The sequence below is a fragment of the Notamacropus eugenii genome, chromosome 1 (assembly GCF_028372415.1).
Source record: "Notamacropus eugenii isolate mMacEug1 chromosome 1, mMacEug1.pri_v2, whole genome shotgun sequence".
Lineage (NCBI taxonomy): Eukaryota > Metazoa > Chordata > Mammalia > Diprotodontia > Macropodidae > Notamacropus > Notamacropus eugenii.
The window spans coordinates 383,801,756-383,809,675 of NC_092872.1; the positions used below are offsets into that span (position 1 = coordinate 383,801,756).

Genomic DNA, 7,920 nt, shown 5'->3' on the forward strand with positions numbered 1-7,920 from the left:
CCCCTGTTTGCCAGTTTCTCATCTTTAAAATGAAGACACTGAAGGAGAAGGAAATGGCAAGCCACTCCAGTATCTTTGCCAAGGAAACCTCATGGACAAAAGTCCATGGGGTCACATAGAGTTGGACATGACTGGATGACTGACCTACAACAATAACAGCATGGTTAGGTGCATGGGATGCTAAACTTGGAGTTAGGAATCTAGAGTTCAATTTGTGCTTTAGACACTAGATGTGTGATCATAGGCAAATCACGCTCTCTCAGATGTTGTTTCTTCATGTGACAATTAGGATATTTGAGTAGCATTCCCTGGGGGCTATTTCCCTAACTTAATGGCACTGGCAAGTTAGATCCCAGAGGGACAATACTCCTCTCAGGGTGGCAGAAATGAACTTGAGAAGTCATGGTCCTGAATACTGTTGCTTCTAAGTTTCCATCTGGTGTGCCTCCCAGCATAAATCAACTAATTGACGTTAATTAGCATTTAGGAAAAGGGTATTTGCTGAGAAGGTGCATTAAGAACAGTAGTTACAAGGTATTTTCCCCAATCCAGGGGCACACTCTCCCATTGCACACTCAGTGGGAAAAGTGAACTCTAACTTAAGGTACAATGGGAGTGAGATATACATGTAGAGAAAATGAGTGGCCAGTGGGTACCTTCAGGGCCCAGTCATCTTTTTTTCCCTCCATGAAATCCTCTTGAATTTCACTGTAAATGTATCTGTCTTCTGGGCTTCATAGATCTGTGCCTTTATGGACCCCATAGCTGGTATTTTTTCTCTCTCATGAGAGGTCATTATCCATGAAACCACTGCCATCCTTGCGGACTGTCTTTCCATCCCCTTTATAAGTGCTTCTTCCATCATCAGTTATTACTGCTTTGTTAAACTTCACTACCAGTTCTGGTTACCAGATGACACTCCCCTGATGGATCTCCCAAACTTACCATTCACTTAGTCATTCCCATCTCAGGATACCCATTCACCTAAGACCAGGAAAGAATAAACTAGCCTCTTAGTCATCATGATTAAAACTGATTTTCCAAAATTCCATGTTATGAATCAGAGTCAGGTAATGAATGGTCATAAATGTTCTATATAAATCAGCAGGAAGTAAAAATATGAATATGTTCTAATGACTTGACCCTCACTGTTTAGTCTCTCCATTATGTATGTTCCCTTAGAACCTCTGATTAACTCTCTCTCTTTCTCTCTCTGTATGGTGACTTGGAAAAGTTAATCACTTATTATGTGCCAAGAAACATACTAAATGCTGGGATAAATGAAAGGCAAAAACGTTTCCTTCCCTAAAGGAGCTTACACTCTAATGGAAGAGATAACATATAAATAATGATGTCCATATGATATATATGTATACAGATAAATACATATATATGCATACATGTACATGCACTTAGCAACCTGGAGTAGTTTCAGAGGGAAGGCACTAGCATTAAAGAGAGTCAGGAAAGTCTTCCTCCAGAAGGTAGAATTTTAGCTGACACTTCAGGAAAGATAAGAAAGTTAGGAGGTAAAGGTAAGGAGGGAAGATTCCAGGCTTGGGGACAGCTAGTGAAATGACAGTCAGGATATAGAGTGTTTTGTGCAAGGAAGAGCCAGAGGTCGATATTTCTGAATTGTAGAGTAAAAGAGGCAAGCAAAATTATTTAGGAAGGCATCAGGTAGTGAAGGATTTTAAAAACTAAACAGAGGCTATTACATTTGATCCTGGGGGTAATAGGAGGGCACTGGAGCTTATTGAGTGTGTGACATGATCATACTTTCACTTTAGGAAGATCTGTTTTTCATTGGAATAGAGGATGGACTGGATAGGGAGAGATTTGAGAAAGGGAGACTAACTAGAAAGTTATTTCAATAGTGTAAGTTTTAGTGTGAGGAGGGTTCATCTGAGTGATGGCAGTGTTAGACGGAGAAGAGGGCATATACAAGAGTTATTGTGAAGGTAGTATCAAAAGACCTTAGCAATAGTTTGGATATGAGAAGGGGGTTGAGAAAGTGAAGTGTTCAAGATGATAGTGAGGTTGTGAGCCTGAGTGATTGCGAAGATGTTCCTCAACTGTAGTAGGGAAATTTGAAAGAATGGAGAGCTTGGGGGGAAAGACAATGAGTTCAGTTTGAGATATGTTAAGTTTAAGATGTCTGTAGAACATGCAGATCAACAAGCATAATACTCAGTTCAAGATATGAGACTAGAGTCAAGAGAGAGATTAAGGCTGGATAAATCTGAGAATTATTTACAAACAGGTGATAAGTGAAACCATGGGAGCTGATAGGATCACCAAGTATAATAGTATACAGGGAGAAAGGAATATTGCCCAGGACAGAACCTAGAGAAGATACTCATGGTTAACAGGCGGAATCTGAATCATGATCTAGCAAAGAAGATTGAAAAGGAGCACTCAGATAGGGAGGAGGAAAACCAGGAGAGATAAATGTCATGCAAACCTAGAGAGAAAACAGTATCAAAAAATAGATAATCAAAAGTGTCAAAGACTGCACAGAGGTTAAGAAGGACAAGGAAGAGAAAAGGACATTAGATTTGGCCAGTAAAAGGTTTTTGGAAAAACAAAGCCAAGATTAAGAAGTAAGCAGAAAACTAGGAAAGTGCTTTCACAACTAGGGTCTGTGATAAAGGCATCATTTCTAAAATATATAGAGAATTTTGTCAAATTCACAAGAATACAAGTCATTCCCCAATTGATAAATGGTCAAAGGATATGAACAGACAGTTTTCAGAGGAAGAAACTAAAGTTATCTATAGTCATATGAAAAAATGCTCTAAATCACTATTGATTAGAGAGATGCAAATCAAAACAACTCTGAGGTACCATGTCATATCTATCAGATTGACTAACATGATGAAACAGGAAAATGGCAAATGTTGGAGAAGATGTGGGAATGTTGAAACACGAATTCATTGCTGGTGGAGCTGTGAGCTGATCCAGCCATTCTGGAGAGCAATTTGGAACTATGCCCAAAGGGCTATAAAATTGACCCAGCAATGACACTCTAGGGTTGTATCTCAAAGAGATCATAAAAATGGGAAAAGGTCCCACAGGTACAAAAGTATTTATGGCAGCTCTTTTTGTTGTGGCCAAGAACTGGAAATCAAGGGGAATGCCCATCAATGATGAACGGACAGACTTCGGAAATACCTGGATAGACTTATATGAACTGATGCCAAGAGAAGTGAGCAGAACCAAGAGAACATCATACACAGTAACAGCCACAGTGTTTGAGGGTTGTTTCTGGTAGACTTAGTCCCTCACAGCAGTGCAAAGACTTAAAGCATTTCCAAAGGATTCTTGATGCAAGATGCCATCCACATCCAGAGAAAGAACTATGGAATCAGAATGCAGAATGAAGCAGACTATTCTCTCTTTTGTTATGTCTGGTTTTGTTTAGTTTTACTCATGTTTTCTCCCACTTGTTTTAATTCTTCTATGCAACATGACTAATGTGAAAGTGTTTTTAATAAGAATGTATGTGTAGAACCTATATAAGATTGCATGTCATCTTGGGGAGGGAGGAGGAAGGAGGAGAAAATTTAAAACTTATGGAAGTGATTGAAGAAAATCAAAAACAAATAAATACATTTGGAGAGAAAAAAAGAAAAGAAAAATAAAGAAAGTGAAAAAAAATCATTTGGAGAACTTCCTTCCAAGGTATTACTCAAATATCTGGGCTTATAGTGATCACAGAATCATAGGTTCAAAGGTGAAAAGAGTTTTAGAGGTAATTAATTTCATTTATCTCATTTTACTGATGAGAAAACTGAGGACAAGAATAGTTCAGTTGCTTGCCCAAGGTGACAGAGGTCATAAATAGCACTGATGGGATTTGAACCGAGATCAAGTGAGTCCAAACTCAGAGTACTTACACACTGTGCCATGTTTAACCGTCACCTGCTTGCTATGCCTCTTAGATCTCCTCATTAGGCATCCAGTGAACCCAATTCTAGAGACACCTGTGGTGAAATGAAAAGAACCTTGGACATGGCGTTAAAATATCTGGGTTCCAGTTGTACCTCTTCCATATACTGGACATATAGAGTAGGAAAAATTTTATCACCTCTTTAAAACTGTTTCTTCAAATATAAAGCAATGATAATGCTGACTATCTCCCTCACGGGATTGTTGTGAATTTCAAGTGAGATAATTGAGATAAAGTGCTTTGTAAATCATAACACTCTATGTAAGTGTTAGTTTGCTTTTCCAATCCCCAGCTCTGCCACCTGCTCACTGTTTGATCTTGAAAAATGTGCTTCACCTTTCAGAGCTTTTACTTCCTCACTTGTAGCATGAAGAACTTGGACACAATGAGCTCTAAAGCCCCTTTTCCTCAAAATACAAATTCTTTAACTGTAATACATTGAACTTGAACAGTGAACTAACATTCTCTCTCTCTCTCTCTTTCTCTCTCTCTCTCTCTCTTTCTCTCTCTCTCTCCTTCTGTCTCTCCCCCCTATATCTCTTCCTCTCCTTCTCTCTCTTTTCTACCCCCCCATGAATGGCCTCTGCAGATCTCAGCCCCCAGTGATCTTCCTGAATTGCAGCAGAAATGGCAAATTCTTGCCCATGGCAGATAGAGTACATGTACTGGCATAGATGGTGTCTATGGCTTTGAATCTTTTTGTTTTGTTTGTGACATTACCATCAAAGAATGTGGTTCAGTGGGAATAATAGCCTAAATCTCTACCCTCAATTTCCCATATGCCATTTAAGCTAATTTTTTCCTTAGAAGGTATTGAAACAATCTTGAAGACTTAATTGGAATAGAGGTTCAAGCTACTGACATCACTTCCTGGATATCTAAGTACAAAATAACACTAAATAGTGCCAGGTACTTTCTGCCACTTGGTGGGCAGATCATTTTGGGCAACCAGGCTGGGGAGTTTTGTTCAGCTGAATCAACTTGGAATGTTCTCAGGGTATATCTTTGTTGAATATTCTTCCGATGCCAAGGCAAAGTAAATCTTCTTTTGATAACTGTTTAATCACATATGAATTTCTCATTTCATTCCAATATCACACATTAACTTCCAGGGGATTGGCCTGAGTCACAATAGGTACAGAGTATGGAGGGAGTATGTTGCAGACCATTCAGCAAAGAGGAATAAATAGAAAATAAATTTGGAAAGCAAATCACAAATGTGGTATGGCACCAAACTATAGTAGTGAAACTGCATCCATCTATTAACATGCTATAGCTTCCTATCTGATAATAAAAAAGCAGAGCAGTTGGTTAATCTTGATTACCTTAATGATAGTCTTCAAAAGTGGGGGAGGTTATGAGGAGGGTATTTGTTTGAATCTGACTAAGAAGAAGGGACTGGTTGTTGAAGTACAAATAATAAGAATTTTGGGAGGAAGTGATTACTCCATTTTAGAATTCAGGTTAGAATATTGGGGGAAATCTGGGACTCCTCTTACATCATAGATTTTGAGGAGAGTACTTAAATCAATTCAGAGGAAAAAGATAGAATTCCTGGTCTAACGTTCAATAGGGCAGTCAGCCTAAGGGGACCTGAAAGTTCTGAGCAATGAGATTCTGACCCTGCTGACAGGAACAGTTTTGAGGAAGAAGAAAGAGGGATAATTTTTCAAGAACTCTTATGGGGAGATCTAAGAAACATCACCCAGTGTAGATTTTTAAAATACCTATTTTAAAATATCTAAAGACCCTGGAGGCAAGGGCAGATAAAGGAAGATGAAGGCAAATGGTGACATAACCATTTAAGAAAAGAATCAAGAGTGCTAAAGCTCTGAATGAGTGAAGGTTGGCAATGAAAATGAACATTTCCCTCTATTATACTGAACGCTGGAGGGAAATTCCCCAAGGGGATTCTAACCCAAAAGGTTAGAACTACTACTCCAAGTGGATGGGATGAAAACATTTGATGGTGAAAAAGAAGAATGAGAACTCTTTCGCCTCCTTTTTTTGATGAGAAAGTGACAAGTATGGAATTAAAGTGGTTTGCAGTGAACTGAAACTTCAAATAAAATAACAAGACAGGAGAGTTCCTTGTTTGCCCTTAACAAATTCAGGTCACCAGGTCGAGATAAGCTACCCCGGAAAGAGCTAGCTGAATTGTTAACTAACCTGATGCAGGTGACATTTGAAAAATCATGGAGGTGTCGCCGTCTGCCATAACGCGCTGCTGACTCCTGGCCTTCCTGAGTCAGAATGGGTGGCAGAAGAGCATGGAGAATGCCGCGGATCAGCACGATGGGAACAGGAAAGAGAAACCAACCAGCTTCTCAGCTGTTAGCCGACATTTCTACAGCCTCACAGACCCAAAGGCTTTTTCACATTCGGGGGCGTCGGACTTCCAGCCCCCTTACTTCCCACTGCCCTACTAGTCCTTGCCTTACTCACAGTTTATCTTGCTGTATTCGTTCTAGATTCAGCCCCCTCGCCAACGACCAGCAGCAGATTCAGGAGCCAGCTGACTTAAGCCAGAACCTGTCTCCCACCTATTCCCCCTGGATGTTGTGATGCTGGGGCGAGGATGGAGACTGACCAACGTTCTAAGCATTTTCTGCAGCCTTATAGCCAGGGGCTAGATGAAGCACCAATGGAAATCCTGGACACGCAAGAGATGGCCCATCAAATGGAAGATGCTCAGAATGTGGAAGACCAACGTTTGCCATTGGGTCGTCAGGAAACGTCCTATTTCCATGACCAAAAACAACTTCTTGGATCTCCCCTGTCAGAAAGATGGGATGCTAGGAGCAGTGGTTAATCATAATGAAACATTTTACTTTGTTTCTGGAAGTCTCTCTCTTCCTTGCCGTTCATTCAAATATAGTGCCTGTGGCCGAGGTCCAGAGAAGAATTTCTTCTCTTGAATGCTTAAATATGTCCCTGTTGTGTGGTGTCTTGAGATTATCCAAATCTAGGAATGTGCCCAAATCTTTTCGAGAAAAGTTGGATAAAGTCGACTTAAATCTTCCAAGCAGAAGCAGAAAAGCTGTTAAAGTGGCATTATTGACTTCCTTGGTAGAAGGTGAAGCTTTGCATTTGGCCAGAGATTTTGGTTATGTCTGTGAAAGTGAGTTTCCTTCTGAAGCAGTAGCGGACTATTGAACCAGACTCACATTTAGGAAGGACTGAAATCAGTACCAGAAAGAACATACTGCTTGCTACCAAACAAATCTGCAAGGAATTCACACATCTTCTCATTTGGGACCAGGCTCCCCTTAGAGATGCCAGACCCAGCCCAGTTCTGGATGCTGCCATCCAAGGCCACCTGACTCATTTCAGTCTCATAACACATGGTTTGGGGAGTGCAGCCATATGCATAGCCATGATATCTGTCTAAAACTACCTAAATGAGACATTAAAAATAATAGACATGATCTACATGAGCCCTGGCTACTAAAGCTCTGACGAGTATAACAAAACTTTTGAGAAAATGGATAAGCACCAGAAATAGAAAGGGTGAGGGTGGGGAGAGTACAGCCTGGAGAAAGTTAGGGACCCAGACTATCTTTCTTAATATGGCCTGTAGGTTCATCTTCTTGCCTGGGGATACTGCAGAAAAATGTTACTTTATTACACATCACCTTATTCAGGATCATCAGGATTTATATACCTATTCCAGAGTCTTGAATTTCTCTAAAGCTGCAATATCTCCAAGCTTCGTGGACAAGTTATCGGAAGACTACAATCTTGGGTCCCTGTTGGGTATGTCCTCCTTAAATCTCTATCCCCTTTCCCTTAGTTTAAAATTGTGCTAAAAAAGTTTTCTGAACCTCTAAAATTTTCAGAGCTAACAGCCAAGTGTGTGGAGTATTTTAGATAGTATTAATTAAAAATTATTGCTTTTTAAGTGAAATTTTCATGAGTTTTCCATGCTAACGCTATTTTGCAGTATTAGATTATGCTGTTGAGACCTT

General features: G+C 39.9%; 2 pseudogenes; one reads left to right on the forward strand and one right to left on the reverse strand.

Annotated features, from left to right (window-relative positions):
- LOC140517796 (importin subunit alpha-1 pseudogene) overlaps positions 1-6,170 on the reverse strand; it is a 53,228-nt pseudogene extending 47,058 nt beyond the window's left edge.
- A 52-nt stretch (positions 6,171-6,222) lies between these two features.
- On the forward strand, positions 6,223-7,457 carry LOC140517801 (transcription factor AP-2 gamma pseudogene; annotated as a pseudogene).
- Positions 7,458-7,920: the final 463 nt, after the last annotated feature.